Source organism: Mobula birostris, chromosome 25 (genome assembly GCF_030028105.1).
Source record: "Mobula birostris isolate sMobBir1 chromosome 25, sMobBir1.hap1, whole genome shotgun sequence".
In the NCBI taxonomy this organism is placed as follows: domain Eukaryota; kingdom Metazoa; phylum Chordata; class Chondrichthyes; order Myliobatiformes; family Myliobatidae; genus Mobula; species Mobula birostris.
In genome coordinates, this window is record NC_092394.1 from 21,406,496 (window position 1) to 21,428,269 (window position 21,774).

At 40.9% G+C, this 21,774-nt stretch overlaps 1 protein-coding gene across 6 annotated transcripts in view; it reads right to left on the reverse strand.

The window, feature by feature from the left end:
- The window catches only part of LOC140187720 (coronin-6-like), a 256,030-nt gene that overhangs the window by 233,641 nt on the left and 615 nt on the right, over nt 1–21,774 (reverse strand). For 2 of the 6 annotated variants that reach the window (XM_072243316.1, XM_072243314.1), the window contains exon 2: nt 7,056–7,149. The exons of the other annotated variants lie outside the window; for them this stretch is intronic. The gene's annotated coding sequence lies outside the window, so the exon portion shown is untranslated. The remainder of the gene's footprint in view (nt 1–7,055; nt 7,150–21,774) is intronic. 6 annotated transcript variants of the gene reach the window in all.

The following is a 21,774-nucleotide window of genomic DNA, read 5'->3' on the forward strand; positions in this document are numbered from 1 at the left end:
CAGAGGATGGGCACAATCCTCACCACCACTAGAGGTATGTACATGAGGCAATAAATACCAAAACTTCCCTCCAACTAGGCCATATCATCTTCTACTATCAGGCAGGAGGGACGGGAGCCTGAAGTCCCACACCACCAGGTTCTGGAATATACAGATTTTAGCCAACGTGACCCACACCATTTTATCACCTTGTTGAGAGTAATTATACATTGCAAGATAATTTCAATATTCAAACAGCCATTACTTTGAGTCAAGTCTGCAATCCAAACAAACTGGTGCACTTCGCAGCAGAAGACTCTCTTGGTAATATATAACAGCTTCTTCCCTTCAACCACTTGACCCTTAAACCAACTGGCACAATCCTAATGACTGCAGTATGGCATCACTATGATTACTTTGATCGTTTTGCACCAACGTGGCCCTTTTTTACTGCTCCTAAGTATGCTCCTTCTTGTAAAAATTGTGTATAATCTATGCTTAGTTTGCATTTTTCTTGTGAATGCTCTTATCTGAGGCTGTGTGTCTGCGAGCAAGTTTTTCCTTGCACCTGTGCATGCACGTACTCACGCAGATGACAATTAACTCAACTTTGTTTTTAAAAAAAATGTTAAATATGGTGAAAAAAAGTTGAATAAAGGTTAATGATAGAAACAAAATGAGACAACAATTGAAACTATGCAATAGACAAAACTAAGATATAGCGGTCTATTCTCTTAAGCTAACGAACTTGCAATATATTGTCAGAATTTGAGATCTGTGGTTCGGTAATGGACAGGTGGCTTTTGTTGTGTCTGTGTATAGGTGTTCAAGCCAGGTGCAGACTCCTGGGGTTTTGGCATCCCAATTTTCAATGGCACAATTGGTGCCACTGCACTTAGTGCTACTGTTGTACAGTGCCAAGGACTGGATTTTGTCCTGACCTACTTTCACATTCCCCAATCCCCACCACCACCACAGTGATTACATGGGCTTCTCCCTTTACTCAGGTTTCCTCCTACATCCCAAGGATATGTAGACAGGTTAATGGAATACTGTAAATTTCCATAAGACCATGGGATAAAGGAGCAGAATTAGGCTATTTGGTTCATCAAGTCTGCTTCACCATTCCATCAAGTCTGATCAAATTTTCCCTCTCAGCCCCAATCTCCTGCCTTCTCCTTATATCCTTTCCTACCCTGACTAATCAAGAATCTATCAACTTCTGCCTTAAATATACCCAATGACTTGGCCTCCATAGCCGCCTGTGATAATGATTCCACAGATTCACCATCCTCTGGCTAAAGAAATTCCTCCTTATCTCCGTTCTAAAAGGACGCCCCTCTATTCTGAGGCTGTGTCGTCTGGTCTTAGACTCACACACCATAGGAAACATCCTCTCCACATCCATTCTATTGAGGCCTTTCAACATTCAATAGGTTTCAATGAGGTCATCCCTCATCCTTCTGAATTCCAGTGAATACAGGGCCAGAGCGATCAAACGTTCTTCATATGACAAATCTTTCTGTCCCAAAATCATTTTGGGAGCCCAAAACTGCTCACAATACTCCAAGTGAGGCCTCACCAGTGCTTTAAAAATCCTCAACATTACATCCTTGCTTTTATATTCTAGTCCTTTTGAAATGAATGCTAGCATCACATTTGCGTTCCTCACCACTGACTCAACCTGCAGATTAACCTTTAGAGAATCCTGCAAGAGGACTCCCAAGTCCCTTTACACCTCAGATTTTTAAATCTTCTCTCCATTTAGAATATAGTCTACACTTTTAATTCTTCTACCAAAAAGCATGACCATACACTTCCTGACACTGTATTTCATCTGCCATTTCTTTGCCCATTCTCCTAATCTGTCTAAGTCTTTCTGTAGCCTCTCTACTTGCTCAAAGCTACCTGGCCCTCCACATATCTTGGTACTATCCACAAACTTGGCCACAAAGTCATCAATTTCATCAACCATGTCATTGATATATGACATAAAAAGAAGCAGTTTCAACAAAGACTCATATATTTCACTAGGAATTTGAAGAGATTTGGTTTGTCAACTAAAACACTTGAAAACTTCTATAGATGTACTATGGAGAGCATTCTGACAGGCTGCATCACCATCTGATATGGGGGGGTGCTACTGCACAGAAGCTACAGTAAGTCGTAAACTTAGTCAGCTCTATCTTGGGTACTAGCCTCCATAGTATCCAATTCATCTTCAATGAACGGTGCCTCAGAAAGGCAACGTTCATTATTAAGGACCCACATCACCCAGGACACGTCCTCTTCTCATTGTTACCATCAGGAGGGAGGTACAGAAGCCTGAAGGCACACACTCAGTGATTCAAGAGTAGTTTCTTCCCTTCTGCCATCAGATTCCCAAATGGATACTGAAACCATAAAAACTGCTTCACTTTTTAAATTAATATTATTTCTGTTTTGCACTATTATTAATCTATTCAATATACCTATATATTTATTTACTGTAATTGGTTTACTTTTTTTCTTTCTAATTACCACGTACTGCACTGTACTGATACTGTCAAGTTGACAAATTTCACAACACATGCCAGTGATAATAAACCTGATTCTGATTCTGTGGAACACCATTAGTCACCGACAGCCAACCAGAAAAGTCTCCCCTTATCCCCACTGACTCCTGCCAATCAGCCAATGCTTTATCTATGCTAGTATCTCTCCTGTAATACCATGGACTCTTAACTTGTTAAGCAGCTTCATGTGAGAAACTTGTCAAAGGCCTTCTGAAAATCCAGGTACACAATATCCACAAATTCTGTTTTTGTCTATCCTGCTTGTCATTTCTCCAAAGAATTTCAACAGGTTTGTCAGGCAAGATTTTCTCTGAAGGAAACTATACTGATTATGGTCTATTTCATCATGTGCCTCCAAGCACCCCAAAACCACATCTCTAATGACTGACTCCAACATGTTCCCAAACACTGAGGTCAGATTAACTAGCCTATAATTTCCTTTCTTCTGTTTCTCTCCCTTTTTGGGAGTGGAGTAACATATGCAATTTGTTATTCTTATGGAACCATGCCAGATTCAGTTGATTTTTGAAAGATCATTATTAATGCCTCAACAATCTCTTCAGCCACCTCTTTCATAACCCTGGGGTGTACACCATCTGGTCCAGGTGACTTATCTACCTTCAGACCGTTCAGTTTCCTAAGTACCTTCTCCCTTGTAATAGCAACTTCACACACTTCACCCTCTTGACACTCTTGAACTGCTAGCGTACTGTTAGTGTCTTCCACGGTGAAGATTGATGCAAAATACTTATTCAGTTCATCTGCCACTTCATTGTCCCCCACTAGTACCTCTCCAGCATCATTTTCCAGCAGTCCGATTCTACTCTTGCCTTTCTTTTACACTTTATATATCTGGAAACATTTGAGCTCCTCTTTAATATTATTGGTTAGCTTACCTTCGTATTCCATGATCTCCTTCTTTATGATTTTTTTAGTTGCCTTCTGTAGTTGAAACCCTCCCGAACAGCTCTAGCAAACCTGCCCACAAGGATATTGATCCTTCTCGGGTTCAGGTGTAACCCTTCCCTTTTGTACAGCTCGTACCTTGCTAAGAAGAGATCCTGATGATCCATAAATCTGACCCCCTGCCCCCTGCACCAGTTCCTCAGCCATGCATTCATCTGCCAAATCATCCTAATCTTACCCTCACTGGTGTGTGGCACAGGGAGCAATCCAAAGATGACTACCCTGGAGGTCCTGTGTTTCAGCTTTCTACCTTAAATCTAAAATCTCCCTAAAATCTCTCTTCAGGACCTCCTCACCCTTCCTACCTATGTCATTGGTGGCAATATGTACCAAGACTTCCGGCGGCTCACCCTCTCCCTTTAGAATGCCATGGACCCAATCCGAGACATCCCTGATCCTGGCACCTGGGAGACAACATACCATCCGGGTGTCTCTATCGCACCCACAGAATCTCGTCTCTCCTCCTCTGACTATGGACTCTCCAGTCACCACTGCAGTCCCCCTCACCTCTCTTCTCTTCTGCGCCACAGCACCAGACACAGTGCCAGAGACATGGTCACTGCAACTCTCCATCCGGTAGCTTGTCCCCCTCAACAGTGTTCAAAGTGGTATACTTATTATTAGAACATAGAACAATACAGCAAGGGAACAGGCCCTTCGGCCCACAAAGTTTTGCTGAACCGGCTAAATAGTAAATCAAGCCCCCCCACAAGAAACGAATCCCTCCTACCTACACAACGTCCATAACCCTCCATTTTCATCACATTCATGGGGCTATCTAAACAACTGTTAAAAGCCTCTGATGTATTTGCCCCTACCAGGCAATGCATTCCGGGCATCCACCACTCTTTGAGTGAAAAGCATAACCCTCATGTCCCACAGAACATAGAAATCTACAGCACGTTATAGGCCCTTCAGCCCACAATGTTGTGTCAACCACATAACCTACTCTAGAAACTGCCTGGAATTTCCCTAGTGCATAGCCCTCTATTTTTCTAAGCTCCATGTACCTATCTAAGAGGCTTTTAAAAGACCCTATTGTATCCGCTTCCACCACCACCGGCAGTGCATTCTATGCACCCACCACCCTCTGTGTGAAAAGCTTACCCCGGACATCCCCTCAGTATCTATTTCCAAGAACCTCAGAACTATCCCCCCTCGAGTTCGCCATTGAGGGGAATGGCCACAGGGGTACTCTGCACTGGCTTCCCGTTCCTTTCTTTCTCTCTGCAGCCTAGGGAAGACTGCCTCCCTGTAGCTCCTATCTATCACCCGCTCATTCTCCCATAAAAGCCAAAGGTTATCGAGCTGCAGCTCCAATTCCTTTATACATTTTACCCCTTATTGTAACTGAGTGGCAAAAGCAATGTGAGAGATGATACATTGCAAAGGTAAAGGGAAAGGAGGGGATTGATGAGACCACACTGCTATGGGACTGCATGGAGCCAATGGGCCAAATGGCCATGTAGAGTTGGACATTACATTCTCTCGCCCAGCTGCATCTCCTATCTCAAAAAAGCATCATCTGGGCAGAGTATTTAATATTGCAGTAATTTTTGAGTTATCTTGTACTGTTTGACTAAGCATTCGTTGTTGTTTTATTTATTCATTATGGTTATATGTAAAAGTATGTAAATTGTATACGTCATGGCACTACCATGTGATACATGCGCACCTCGCTTAAAGTAGACACAAAATTAAGACTCGCATATCTCGGCTCTCTTGCTTTCCTTTGAATTAGTTTAATGTTTTGGAGTTCCAAAACCCAACAATCTCACAACGCAATTATCTGGGTTTATAAACAGGGTGGCAGAGTGGTGCGGCCATTGAGGCCTCTGCCTTGCAGCGCCCGCAGCCACAGCCCAATCCTGACCTCTAATGTTATCTGCATGCAGCTCTTCTGGGTGTTCTTGCTTGCTCCTACATCCTAAAGACCTGCAGGCTGTTGGGTTCCTCAGCTACTGTAAACGGTCCCTGGGGTAAGTGAGTGGTAATGTCTGAAGGAGTTGATAGGAATGTGTGGAGAAAAGTTAACCAGAAACCTCAATGGGGAAATAGGCTTTCTCTCAGCCCAGACCTGATGAGCCAAAGTGCCCTCTCTGATGTTGCAGGGAAATTTTGAATTTGACGCTTTGATTTTTTTGGTGGTTGTTCTTGATCCTGTTCTTGGGGCTGGTGGGTTCAACACAGGGCACTTCAGTTCTCTGTTGCTAACAAAATTATGTATTTATTTTATACATGAAGAAAAATGTATTAACTTTCAATTTTGATAATAAAGTTCAGGTGCATTAGTAAAGACAAGAAGATTCCCTGCATATTCAAAGCTGCCCACTGCTGTCTGCACTTTATACAGAGGTTTCTCACTGTCCATCTCCAATTACTCAGCTACATCACTGACTAACTCATTCTATTGAACCTCCAGATATCAAATGTGCTCAGCCAGTTGATGTACAATATCCCTTTTAAAAGGCAGCATTTGTGAAGTCGAAGTGCAAGTTGACATTTAAAAATAAATATTAAAAGTGGTCTTAATTGGTGTGAAAGTGAGAAACAGAAATGAACAGTAATTAGACATGACTTCCCTTTGTTTTCTGCACCAGCACCATTTTCACAAAAGCAAATGCAAGGATGATTGCAACATTTAAGAGAAGTTTGGATAGGTACACCGATGTGTGGAGTTTTGAGACCTATGGTCCAGGAGCGGATCAATGGGATGAGGCAGAGTAGCAAATCAGTATGGACTAGGTGGGCTGAAGGAACCTTTTCTGTGCTTTAGTACTCTAGGACTCTATGACGTTATTTCTCTTTAGCCATTTCATTCTTATCCTACCTTTATCTGTGAAATGACCCTTGCTCCTGGTTCTAGTCATTTCAATAGCCCTAGATTGATTGATCTCTCTCTCTCTGTCTCCCTCCCTCCCTCCCTCGCTCTCCTCTCCTCTCAATAACCACCCATATCAAATTCAAGTTTAATTATCATTCAGCTATACTTGAACATAGCCAAACAAAACACCATCCCTATGGTCAAGGTGCAAAGCACATTACGAACAGCGCGTAGCACAGTGCACACATAGTTATGATTTCAGACAAAAAACATATAATCTCAAAGAGAAAAAAAAATACCATAGCCCTGTGTGGCCTAACTAGATTGATAGTAAATTGTGCTGGTTTCGTCCACCAAGCAAGCACCTGAGGGCAGGACCGCCTTGGTGACCCCCCACCCACCCCGGGCAACCGCATTGGATGACCCCACCGCCTCAGCCTAAGTCTAGTCCTTGCCACAATCAAGGCAATTCCCTTGCTGTCGGTTTTGTCAAAGAACCAGTGAACCGACTTGCGGTATTCTAATTATCAATGTCCAGTGTCTTGCAATCACAATAAAAATGTCCAATACTGTGTTGCCCTTAAGGCATTTATTTCACTTTGTTGGGTCTACGCTTTAAATGATTTGTTTGTAACTATTTTCCAGTTAAAGTTAAAGGTTGATAATTATGTTACAGTTTAACAAAGGTAACTTCATTGTCTACGGTATATTGCGGCATGTGATGACTTCACCTCTGGTTTCGCTGCGTCTTATGTGTAACCTCCGGTTCGGGAAGGTGTGAAGGCGGGTGCCATGGGTGCAGCATGGTCGTGAAGAGCTCCGTTTCTACCCACAAAGAAACAGTATAGAAGCAACACCGTAAGTTCCTATGAAAGTATTTGAAGTAAAAATATTAATGCGGTTTCTGTTAAGGAAGCGGCGGTTCGGTGGCACGCGTCGGCTTTTCAATTTCAAACGCGGGTGGGCTCAAGCGGTTTGACAGGACCCCCCCCTCACTTCCTACTCGGGCAGCTGGAGACACTCACTAAAAGAAGACAGCGCGTGTGGTCTCCAGAATGAAACAGATGCTGTGTATGTTTGTGTTTTTTTTATCAACAGTTCTCACCATATGATGTTAATGTGGAAGAGTGAACAGTAAATGGTTAACCTTACTACGACTCTGTCTTCATTGGCTCCGGTTTAACTTGGTGTTTAGTCAGAGTTTCAACACACTGCACGAGAACACTACAAATACACTGTGCACCTTCTCGGCACAATGGTACACCAGCAGTCTAGGCGACAGCACAATAACTACCGCTCCGTCACTATTGAGCAGTTCACTGACGGGATAGACCTGCAGTACTTGGTCTCCTGAGCATCCAGCAGTGACTTGCGATTGTATAAAAGACCAACCTTTCAAAACACCTTTTGAAAATCTCAGATGTAACTGCCAGTGAAAATCTCTAGCAAATATCTACAGGCATGCGGTGGAGAGCATTCTGGCTGATTACATCACAGGCTGGTATGAAGGCGCCAGTGCACAGGATGGCAAGAAGCTGCAGAAGGATGTAGACCAAACCAGTTCCATCACAATTCTCCTGAATCTTCTAAAGGGACAGTGCCCTTGAAGACCATCACACCCAGACAAGCCCCCTTTGCTTTACTACCATTTGGGAGGAGATACAAGAGCCCAAAGACCCACATTCAATGCCTTAAGAACATCTCTGCCAACAGATTTCTGAATGGTCCATGAACACCACCTCATTAATGCTCTTGCACACTATTTATTTATTTTTGCGAGTTATAGATTTGTCTGCGCCCACAAGACAGCAACTTTCATGACCGATGGTTGTTTGTTGGTCCTTGTTTATGCATAGTTTCTATAAATTCAATTTATTTCTTTATTTTCCTGTAAGTGTCCAAGACCGGAAGAAGCTGCAGAAGATTGTGAACACGACCCAGCACATCACACAAACCAATCTTCCGTCCATGGACTCACTTTACACCGCACGCTGTCGGAACAGTGCTGCCAGGATATTCAAGGATACGACCCACCCAGCCAACACACTTTTCGTCCCTCTTCCCTCCGGGAAAAGGCTCAGGAGCTTGAAGACTCGTACGGCCAGATTTGGGAGCAGCTTCTTTCCAACTGTGATAAGACCGCTGAACGGATCCTGACCCGGATCTGGGCCGTACCCTCCAGATATCCGGACCTGCCTCTCGGTTTTTTTGCGCTACCTTACTTTCTATTTTTCTATTTTCTATTTATGATTTATAATTTAAATTTTTAATATTTACTATCGATTTGTAATCCAGGGAGCAGAAAGTGCAGAATCAAATATCGCTATGATGATTGTACATTCTAGTATCAATTGTTTGGCGACAATAAAGTATAAAGTATGCCTGTAAGAAAAGGAATTTCAAGGTAGTGTGTGGTGATGTGTACAAACTTCTGTAATAAATTTAATTTGACTTTGATAATAAATCTGATTCTTATTCTGAGATGACAGAAACACACAATGGAACCTGAAAGATTGGAAACACACAGAGTCAGGCAGCATCTGTGGAAAGAGAAGGGGCTACCATCTCGATTTCAGGAACTTTGCCAGAACTGATGATGAGTATTTACTCAACCAACTCTCCGTGCTCTCTGATTCCAAGCCACATCAAACCCAACAGAATGACTGTAGCAGAATCTGAGCAAAGAGTTTTGTAGAGCGTTTCTTTCTTCTATTCAGATTTCAATTTTAGGTGACTGGAATTCTGTGCATTTCCATTTGTCCCGATTGCTCTTTTCTGAGCCAGTCAGGCACACAAGCAGCTGCCAGCTTGCTGGATTTGCTCTCACCCTACGATGCTTTAACAGGAGTTGGGAAGTGTGTTGTGCCCCCACCTTGCTTGTGACATGCCGCATTGCCAGATGTCTGTTAAAGCACGGCACGTGCACCTGAATAATGCACGTCAGGCCGGAAGAGAAGTGGGAATGTTGGAAAGGGACAGAAACAACTCATCCTGCAAGTGAAGCCAGAAGATCAAAACCCTTTCCTCAAAGCCACATTATCACACTTCCTGCCAGTCAACTCCAGACCATTTCGCACCGCACCTGCAACAGTGGTGTCAAGAGGTCTCCAGTCATTTGTGGAATCTACAACTGTGCCAAACTCATCACTCCACTTTCCCTTAGTTTTGTGAAAATAAGGATGCTTCAATCCTAAAATAACTTGGGTATGTAATTTATCAAGGCATGTCATCTTGAAGCAAAAGAAGCTCAAACTGCCAGGCTTGCTGAATATTTCCGCAATTCAATGCCATTTGACCACATAACTATCAACTAAAAGTTTACTAAATTCATCTTCCAAATTAATTTACTAAATTTTTGTCCACAGACATAAGTGGCCTGATTTTGCCTGATGGCCTTAAGCACATCACTACAGAAGCTTTAGTTCCTTCAGGGATGCACTACTTTGATGGATAGTAGCAGCTGATTAAAACAAAGCTGAGAGTCTGATGAGGACCTTTTATGATAAATCCACTCTCAATTTCTTAAATTTTTCACATCACCCCTTCCCATGTACTGTGCCCAGAGGGAATCTCTGCACGTTATAGCTTCCTTGAAAATTTTGGTATGTGCAACATCAATAAATTTAGGAAAGTGCTTCTCATTAGAAGGGAAATAAAGACGAGGTTGCTGTTTCTAACCTTTATGAATACTTGGCAACCACAGTGCAAAGATCGCTCTTAAACATCCTGTCAGAATTTCAATCTTCATTTTCCCTGCTTGCAGTCTTTTCATTTAAAAGATTAACTGGCAGATCAGCGAGACACTAACACAGCAGTAGCCAACTGTGACTCAGAATGATGTCTTTCCCACTTGCCCTTCCCTCCTGAGATTTCTAGTTATCCTTCTTCTCACTCTAAAATAGTTTGCCCATCACCTTGAAAATGCACATCACACCTCCTGACTGACCTGTTCAGACTAGCCACATGCACATTTTTCCATTCACTATAGCAGGGATCAATTTACTGACAGCCCTGTTTTTAAGCCTGTTCCAGTGCACAATAATTTAACTGCCATTTTAAGCATGATACATTGATAGGCAAGTCACTTGAGAAAGAATACTGTAATTTCAAAGAGTCTCTGCTCCATCATCATCCTCTTGAAAGCCAGATTTATCTAAAAGCCAGCACTTAATGGCCAACATAGGCCATCATTGCTAAAAGCTGCAGTAAAGTGATAAGAATTTATTGGCTCTTGGTAAGGGGACAAATGAAGTGAACAGAACAAGAGGAGAACACAGCAGGGAGTAAAAGGCTGCTCGATTTAATGCAGACTATTCCAATAGATACCTAACAAAAGTCCTTAGAGAAGAAAAGTTTAAATTCTTCCTTGGCAAATTGGAAGTTAGAACTATTACTTCACAAGTAAAGCATTCCAAAGCTTGTGAACAAAAACACATTGCTGCAAAATTCTCTCAAACTGCAATGGATTCATGAACATTTTGAAATTATCAATAATTTTCATCTGATTTACTTGGTAGATTATTCATGCCAAATGCAACTAATCAGTTGAGAAAAATACGGGAAATTCAGAACACAATGGAAATCTACAAAATGCTGCTCTATTGTATTTCAGCAACACAAGGATGACAAAAAGTTCATTCATTGAAGAGGCTCAGGGCATCGGAGCACTCAAGGTAAATGAGGGTGCTAATGTATGGGATTTTAAGTGCTCAGAGTATGAAAGGAAGGTGGCATTTGACAGCTTGGCATTTTGCAGTGCCAGTGACTACATTATCGCACTGCAGCCTTCCAGCTGCTAGTGGAATGCCACACAGCTGCTTGTGGGTTTATGCTAATACTGATCAACTACCCTCTCAGTAAATTATGTTTGAACAAATAGACCCATACAATTGGATTGCATAGAGTGAAGATAGTTTTTTTTGAAAAAAAGCTTAACAGCTCTGGCCTGATTATTACAGTGAGCTGTGAGCGTGCTTATTACTGACATCAAAGAAAGCTGCCATACAACAAGCACTCTGTAGGTAAAGGAGAGACCTGCCCCACATCAGTTAATGTCAATGCACCAGCTCAAAAGGAGCCCTGGGGTCTGAAAGACAAAATACTATCAAACTAACTGAGCAGCTGATCATATCAAAGAAACTCACATTTTGCAAATCAGGAAGAAAAAATGCACAAATGCAGTACTATTGGTTTATATTTTAAACAAAATAGAAAAGAAAAATTAGATTAAGGCAGAAGCGGGAATATCACAAATTGGATAGATTTAATTTATATTCAGTCTTTAAAATCTTTATTTGATGGAGTATGTAAAAAATGCTTTATAGAGCCTGAATATTTGCTTGGTAGTAATTAAAATTTCTCATTCATCATGAGCAAATCATATTCAGAGTATTTTACAACTCTAGTAATGACATTGTCTTAACCCTTCAGCACAATTGATAAATGGTTTACCCAACAAAAGTTAAATATTTCTTTTGTGAGTCAAATATTCTTTAGATTTTGATTTCCTTTGCAATGGACCTATATGATGGACTCTAATTAATTTGAACTGAACCCAGATGTTTATTCATTCTTTCTGTCAAATAATTAGATTCTACCAACTCACTGTATAAATGACTGTTCCAATATCTCCACCACTCAATCCAACAAACTTACCAGGTAATTAAAAGCAAGAGCAAAAGAGAAACAATACATAAGAATTAGCTATAATTGGATCAAGGTGACCTAATGTAGATAATAGCTACATTTTTGCAGACTGAAAATATTAGATAGTACAGTAATTTATCTCTCTCTTGATTCTGAAATAACTGACATCCTCCTGAATCTTAGCCCATGAGCAGATGTGCATTGTGCAAGTCTTGATATCGGTGACAATAAGCTACTCAACCACACTCATACACAAATCCTAATTTCCAACAGACAGGTTTGGGAAGTTGATAACACTAGCTACAGACACTGAACCAAAAGAATACAGGAACACCAGAAAGACTCCTGTCCCTTAGACGAAACTCTCCCAAAATTATGCCAATTGTGATTGCAGTGAGATAGTCATCCTCACAGGTTTGAAAAATCAGAGCTCTTTACTCACAGAATACTCTGGAGAAAATGGCCCTGTCTATTCCAAATCGGTGCTATTTGAAAGGCCAACATTGAAGAACTGCATCACTATTTAAGTCATTTTGAGGGAGTTTTAAATTCTCGATGTTCTCAAACATCAAATGCTAGGGAGAACAAGAATCCCTCAGAGAAATTAAAGAATGGATTTCTCAACTGATGCTAAGATGTATGATATTCTCCTAGACTAATTCAACTTTCCTCTCCGTAATACTGTCTTTCTTCATATTGCCAAAATAAATTTCTGCTATCTCTACACTTAGTCCAAACACTTTTAAACTAATTTACATTGATCACTCATTAGCTGCCTTAGTTTTGTGAATAAAAACTGACTATGTTCAATTAAGCCTAAGAATCATTCTTGTTCATCTCCAATGGACCTTCCTAAAAGTCCAATGCATCCTTACCCACGTGAGCCTTGGATAGACTAGACCAAGTTCTAAGCATTTTTTTCAGATTCAAATTCTGGCTAAATTGTGATTTTAAAAAGCAATATTTCATTAGCCTTCTTTAACCTACAGGTAGCAATCTAATGAGTGGTGTTTATGCTCAAATCTCTTTCTCCTCCACAGCTCCTGGTCCCTTTCCATTAAAAATATTCCATTCTACTTCTTCAGAAAAGAATGTCTTCTCACTCCCTTATATTAAATTGCCACCCTATGCCATCCAAACTCCACAACTTTCTATTCCTTTGCTTGAGTTATTGATGTATAAAATGAAATGCTGAAACCTCAGCACAAGTCCTTATAAATCTGTTATGAATGTGATTTATTTTCAAGAAATCATTCCCATTATCTATATACTTTCAATGTCCAACCCATATTACCGTCAATTACGAGTTCAACTCTTGCACTAAACCCTATGAGATTCACTTAAGATTTATGCAGACAATATTTAAAGACTTTTTCCTGTCCATCTAAAAAAAATAAATTCAGAATAGTCAAGACATGAGTTAACTTTTATGAATCTTTGCCAATTTTTTTCTGATCATTGTCGCTGACACAAATATTTCCCCCATGATGAAATTCAACTATTTCCTTGAAGAAAGACAGACTTTACAATGGCATTTTTTAATACCCAATAGAATAATCAGGATAGAAACATTTCCAAAAACTAAGTCCCACCATTTCCTCCATTATGGTTTCAATATCAGAAAAGCTTGTATTTTTAGATTTTTATTCTTAGAATCCCCTCAGAATAAAGTTTTTAGATTTTTCTTCCAGACTAGATTTCTGTACAAGGAATGAAACTAAATGAAATGTTCCCACCTTTGCTCTGGTCAAGATTAAATGACCTCAAGTTATCCTCCACACTCACTTGACTAAATTCTCAGGGCACCAGCCTCTAACAATATTAACCAAATGACCAAAGATCATATGTAAGTATGTGCAATAAATGTCAGCAAACTATTTCTCTCGGTGGGCCCCATACATGAGATAATCCCCATCCTTAAATTGTTGAAACACGAAGAGCAGATAATGCTGGAGAATCCAACTTCTTCATTCTTCTGCAGTAGCACTTGCCCCAAATGCTGTCACAACTGAGGTCAGCTAACATAATGCAGAACCAATGGTAAATATATCAGATACTTTAAATATCAGATACTTTATTGTCGCCAAACAATTAGTACTAGAATGTACAATCATCACAGCGATATTTGAATCTGAGCTTCACACTCCCTGATTACAAATATTAAATATTAAAAATAGTTAAAATTAGTAAATATTAAAAATTTAAATTATAAATCATAAATGGAAAATAGAAAAATGGGAAGTAAGGTAGTGCAAAAAAACCGAGAGGCAGGTCCGGATATTTGGAGGGTTCAGCCCAGATTTGGGTCAGGATCTGTTCAGCAGTCTTATCACAGTTGGAAAGAAGCTGTTCCCAAATCTGGCCATACGAGTCTTCAAGCTCCTGAACCTTCTCCCGGAGGGAAGAGGGACAAAAAGTCTGTTGGCTGAGTGGGTCGTGTCCTTAATTATCCCAGCAGCACTTCTCCGACAGCATGCGGTGTAAAGTGAGTCCACGGTACTCCTAATTAGTTCTAACACCACCACCTCTAATCATTGCTCACTTTTGCACCACAATCAACCCAAAGCACGGGTTCTCAGATCTAAATCTAGCAGAGTCCACCAACCTGCCATTTTGATGTGCATCAGGCCTGCAATATACAACAATGTGCAAAAGTCTTCAGTACATATACATGGCTAGGGTGCCTAAGTCCTTTGCACAGTACTGAAGTAATTTTATGTATTGCCCTGTGCTACTGCCACCAAAAACAAAACAAATTTCATGACATATGTGAGTGATGATAAACCTGATTCTGATATGGGTCTCTATTGTGGACTGAGAGTGGGACGGGGGCAGGAGGGGGAGAACCATGGTTGGGAAAAGGGAAAGGGAGAGGGGAATGAACAGGAAGTACCCGAGAGACATTCTGTAATAATCAATAAACCAATTGTTTGGAATCAAGTCACCTTGCCTGATATCTCAGGGCTGGGTGTGTCTGCACCTGTGCCATCCCACCCTACACCCCCCCCCTATACTCCTCTGCCACCTGTCCCTCACCCCTCCTGCGGCACTCCACCTTCGACATTCCCAATACCCCATGCTTCTGCCAGGGCAATTTATTACTACTTCTTCTTCTTCTAAAGCTCATTTCCCCGACTGGAGCACAGGTCGATGATAGCAGCTTGCCAGGGTCCTCCGTTCGTTGGCTTCTGTTGGTGTTCCTGTACCTCTAGATTTTTACCAGAAGGGACTTCTAGCCTCATGCCCAACCCTTTCACAGCTGGGCTTGGGACCATCCATGGCAAAGTTCATTATCTTCCTCACTCCTGAAAAACTTTCGTATTTGAAGGTCACTGATCTCACAGAATTTTAAAAATTGAATAACGTCTGGAATTCCTGAATTTTTAGCTTGTCCTGTTATAATTAGCTGCATAGACCTTCAAGGTGAAACAGGAGAGTATTTTAAGCTCAAAAATTACGGCTTGGTGTCAAGTTAGTTATAAACATCACCCATTATGGAGATATCTCAGAATATTTTAATATTCAATAGAAGTTTTACTGAACTTTAAGATCTACAGCTAATAGAAAGAGTACTTCCCATCCTATAAACGTATACGGTCATAGGTTTCAGGTGTGAGGAAGGGATCCAAGAGGCTAGTTGTATTTTACACACAGGGTGATTGATATCTGGAATGTAGTGCCAGAGAAAACAGTGTAATCAGATACAATCACTACAATTATGAGACATTTAAACAGGCATGTAAATAGAAATGCCCTAATACGGTCAGTGGGCAAGTGTAGATGGGGTCAAAGGCCAGCATGGACATGAAGAGCCAAAAGGCATTTGATTCTATGACCTGTTTCTTATTGAGTCTTTGTCCTATATCCAGTACACTACAAAATATCACCCACTTACAACAGGTTTATAAGATCTTTACATTTCCACCAACCTGTCATTTCGATGAACATGTGCATCAGGCCTGCTATAAAACACAGTGTCATAACTTATCAAGTTGATTAGTGCCAAATCACACATGCAACATCACAAAAGTTGGTTTAGAGCCTTGAAGCACGGCAGAGAAAATGGATTCCATTCCCAATACACAAAAGCATTGGGTGCCACTCTCAACTGAAAGCTTGACATACTCTGGCAAACTCCACTGATATTTTAATAGATTAAGATTAAAGTCTGTCACGAGCCTTGTGGCCCATCAGGCTGGTGCTTATGCCGGTTTCCGTGGCGTGAAGTGACTGAGAGTATGAGACTCCCCCCCCACCCCCGCCGGATAGGACGCCAGTCTATTGCAAGGTTAACCCCCAGCATTTTTGCTGGTACCCATTCTCTTCTGGGTAGAGTGGAGCATTGTGTGGTTAAGTGCCTTGTTCAAAGACACACGCTGCCTCAGCCAAGGCTCGAACCCACGACCTTCAGATCACTAGTCCAATGCCCTAACCACCTGACCATGCACCACACATTTTAATGGAGATATTGCTCATGTACTATAACATATTCATGCAAAAACATTAACAACAGAGCCAAAAATGCAAAAATGAAACAAGAAGCGCATGTATTCAAGAATCACCAACTTAATCCTGGTTTGTGCATTCTAAATATGGCACTTGTCATAATCATAACTATATTAAATATTCATTTTTTCACCTAAATTACCACAGCAGAAACTTATGTTAGAAAGCCCATCTATGAAGAAGAGTTTTGTTAAAATCTTTCCTGAGTTATTGTAGTAATCAACAATTAGTTTTTAAATTCCTGCAATTACCTAACAAGACTAGCTCGACAGATACTCTTTAAAGGCAGCCCAGAACTAGACATGGTGAGCATTGGTAAAGGGGAAGGCAATTTGTAAGTGTAAATTACATTGCCCTTGAATCTTGATCATTCAACAGAAAAGCACATTTAAAAGCAACAAACTACAATCGACAAATTTGTTCAATCAGGAAGGGTGCTGAATGTTAAACATTAGTCGTTACAGTACTTCTGCCATTGATTAAATAACTGGGTAAAAATTCATAAGCAAACAAAGTACTTATAGTACAAAAAAGTCAGGCAAACAGGCCCTCCTGATGCTCTTCATCTTATCAGACTATTAACAACCTTCTATCCCTTTCTCCTTCATGTACTTGCTGAGATTCCTATTAGTTCTGTACTAATTCCAGTGGTTACCAACTCTGGATAAAAAGGCTTTTTCATAATTACTTATTAAATGTATGTGACCAATCTCCTGCTAAATCTGGACTTCTCCCATTTTCTCCAAAACTACCCAGCAAACTCTTTCATTATCTTGATAGCCATTATTAGGTCAATGCAATTTTTGGAAAGGAAAGATCTCCACCTTTTCGACCGGAATGATACAACTTCCCAGTTCTGTGATAACCATAGACCTTCATTGGTTGCTGTCTCATTCCTATAATGTGGAATCCAGAGCTGTTCATGTTCTATGTGCAGTCCAAAGAAGTTCCATACACACTCAGGGACAACTTTATTAGGTATATCTGTACACCTGCTCGCTAATGCAAATTTTTAATCAGCCAATCATGTGGCAGCAACTCAATTCGTAAAGGAATTCAGACATAGTCAAGCGGTTCAATTTTTGTTCCAACCAAACATCAGAATTGGGAAGAAATGTGATCCAAGTGACTTTGCCTGTTGGTGCCAGACAGGTTGGTTTGAGTATATCAGAAACTGTTGATTTCCTCAGATCTGCATGCACAACAGTCACTGGAGTTTATAGAGAATGGTGCAGCAAAAAAAAAATCCAGTGACCAGCAATTCTGTGGGGGAAAACAAACACGTCGATAATGAGAGAAAAAAGTCAGACTGGCTCAAAATGACCAGAAGGTGACAGCAACTCAAACAACTGCACATTACAACAGTGGTGTATGGAGCAGCATCTCAGAATGCACAACACATCGAAACTTGAAGCAGGTGGGCTACAGCAGTAGAAGACAACAAGCATACCCTCAGTGGCCAATTTATTAGGTACAGGAGGTACCTAATACGAGAAGCCACCGAGTGCTGGTTTGACAATAGAAATTAATACATTGACTGGTTTGCTTTGGCATTCCTCTTCCTGTCTATGTAATAGGTGGCTGGAAATATTTAAGGTCAGTAGAAAATATTATCAGACTCTCTGAAGGATTTCTAAAAAGGCATTTGTTATTATTTAGCAGAAAGTGGAGAAAAAAAACTAATTCATTTGCTCCTTTGGTTTTTAATTATCTTTATTATGAGGAATTCACCCGGTGCCTAACCAACATAAATACAAAGGATCTGAAGAATCACAGGGTTCTTGGAAGTAGTATTTATTTGTTCTTGCTGTTCCTTTTCATGAATTATGGCACATAGGCCAGCAATTTTTGCCATTTCCGTAGCACTTGACTATTTTTTTACAAGGCTGGCTGCTCAACCCAGCGTAGATGGAAAGCGTGCAAGGAGCTGGCCAGATTTGAACTCGGGGCAACATGCCTCAAAGTCTGGTGCTGATGTCACTATACCACTGGCTGTCTAGTACTTATTTAGCATCTTTCAAAACCATTGATTGCTTTCTGTGTTCCAGCCAATTAAAACAAATAACATGTTAGCGTCATAATTTAGAAAATGCAGTTAATTTGAGCACAGCAGATTCCCACAAACAGGAATACAATAATGAGCAATCCATTTCGGTCAGTTTGTTGAGGGATCAGAGTTTACCTTGAAATTGGAGATTATATATCTCCTCTTATTTGAGAGAGCGGCACAAGCTTGTTTTACATCCACCCAGTGAGGCGGGCAAGGCAAGATTAAATTTCACCCAAAGGTCTGCATTCTGGATTTGTGCTCAAGTGGCAGAAGTGGAATACAACTCAACATCCAACTCAGAGATGAGAGTTCCACCTCTCTAGCCTCACCAACTGGAACAAATTGCCGAGGAGCAAGAGTACAGGAGAGCCTTGAAGGAAGAGGAAGTGAACAATTTGTCACCCTAATCTAAGCTTATTTGGGCACAGTAATGAAAGCAATACAGCCCAGACACACTGGGGTGGATGATAACCACTTTGCAACAAGCAACCATCCATCGTGTACTACCATGTCATTCTTGTTTTCTTCTTTATTATATAGGTCAACAGAGGAATTCCTAACTAAATGACCCCATGCATGTCACATTATAGTTACTGCAAATTTGGCCTTTAAATGTGAAACATACAGAATTTCAAGAGTAGATTTTGGTGCATACTTATGATGTGATTTTGGGCAACACCTCTCCACAACAGAAATTAATTGCTTTACCATCAGAATTGCTATGGAGATAGGAATAAACAGTCATAGTGATGGAATGCATGTGTGGTATAGCTGAATTCTGGGTCAAAAATACAACAAGGTTACAAATACTCTGGTTAGAACTCGACAGTTACAAGAGAGGGAAATAGAACTACCAGCTAGGATAATGTATCTTCAACAGGGATCAAAGCCAACAACTTCGTTCTCTTCTATATTTTGCAGGTTGAAGTTAAGTTCCAGGCCCAAATTAAGCCCACTGACACTTGATGAATCTTATTTAAGTTGACTTTCCATGAGACATTCAGAGTTGTGACAGATTGCTCTTCGAGTAATAAATTGGTGTCAACTCCGTCTCTCAACAACGATCTGAATAGCGTGCATTATAAATATCACTCATGAACACAATACTCCATCACATAAAATCCCAGAGCAAAGTAAGGCAAGTAGAAGAAAGCAATTCTGTTCACAGAGGCAATGCCTTCCAGAACAGGTTACTCACATATCTAATGAAACAGATTCACTCCAGTCTTTCAAAGTTGGGCCAAGAGTCTGAGAGAAGAGACTAATGCATTTATGAAGGACAAGGTGGAGGTTGTTGGGGCTACAGTGATTTTTGTTAATGCAATTTCCTGTAGCGTTTATTGATGGACAGAATAAGTTGGAGGGAAATTTCTTGAAGTTCTTTATAATATTGACTTCTGAGTACTTTTGGCCTGTCACAGGAACCACTAAGACTTGTAAAGGTTAGGATTAACTAATTTATGTCTGGATGGAGAAGGTTTGATAGATGTGTTTGCCTTTCCCCCTCCTCTTTCTTGTTTTAACAACATTGTTGTACAATAATCTAATATTGTGCACCCCAGAAGAGTATGAATAATATTGACATGAGTGCCTCATTATTTTTTCAGCACAATCATGTGATCCTTGCTGCAAGTACATCACATGCCATTAGAATCAGTTGGTTGATTTGTGAAGTATCATGTGCTTCTTGGAGTGCAACATCAAGTACACGTTAAACAAATACACACACAGGCGTCTTCACTCTGTGGGCTACTTCTTCAGAACGAAAACCATCATCCTCGACCTCGAGGGATAGCCATGACAACATCACATCTAACTTAGTTTTATTACTTTGAACAAAATTTCAATCTCTAAAATTTACAAATCAATCTACATTCTCTCTCTTATACCATTCCCCACTCTTCTCTTCACCTGTCCATTGACTCCCTTTGGTGACCCTCATCTTTCCCTTTCTTGCATGGTCCACTGTCCTCTCCTATCAGCTTCCCTCTTCTCAAGTCCTTTCCACTTCCACCTGTCACCTTCCAGCTTCGTCATTCCCCCCACCACTGCTTCACCTATCATCTGGCTGTTTATTCTCCTTCCCCACCACCACCTTCTTATTCTGGCTCTGCTTCCTTCCTTTCCAGTTCAGAGGAAAGGTCTCAGCTTGAAACAGCAACTTTTTATTCCCCTCCATTGATGCTGTCTGAATTGCTGAGTTCCTCTAGAATTTGGTATGTGTCAATCAATTTGCATTATTACTGCTGCAACAAAGGCAATGGTTGAAAAGTACTTCATTATTTGAAAAGCACCTAGGGGTGCCCTGAAGGAGAAGTGAGAAAGGTACTATAGAATTGTAAAGATCATCTTCGGACTGAAGGTGGATAAATTAGGTACCTCTCACAACATACAACAGTGGACAATGCTGCATGCCCAGCATACACCGGTCGAAGTTTGCCCCACACACCAAGCTTGGCTCAGTTAGCAGCCGTCCCACCAACCAATCAGGCTGCTGCACACACCAGACTCGGCCAGCTGAATATTTCCTGGATCATTTTTTGGTGCAGTGTTTTTGCCATTAAACTGTTTACCTATTTATACTTAAAGTAAAAATCTACGCACACAATTATATTCCAATAATAATGCAACATCCTCACCCACCTCTGTTTAACAATAGCCAATAAAACCTGGCGGCGTGATTGGCTGCAACTTCGAAACAAATACATCATTGGGCTACAGTAATTTAAATGTTGACCTGTGAGCCAGTAAGGGGTAGTAGATTATTATCATTCCCCCCCTCAACAAAAAAATGGAAATTGTGTGAGTACTGAGGCTGTTAACGGAGAGGGTTTATGAAAAGGATGGGGAAAGAGTTAAATGGGATGAAGTGAGTGCCATACAAAGCTGCAGAAACATTAATCTCACACCTAATGTGTGTTACACCAGCTCGTTCTACCCGTCCTTCTCTCGCGTTCCATCTCGCATCATTTTTTTTACTGGGAGGCGTTTGGGCTTGGACACAACCTGCCAAGGTTGGGACCTTTTTTCTGTTTCTTACCCACCCCCAGAGAGAGAGAGAAAACAACATCCAAAGCTAAAACCGCGAGTATTGGCAGTGATTTTGCAACACGAGAGGGGGAGAATGACGCGACTGCCCCAGAACTGGCACAGCTGCTCCGAGAAGCGACTGACAGCTGGCTGCAATTCGCTGTCAAAGATTGTTGATTAAAAAAAAATAAAACAGGGCAGTGCACACCAAACCCTAA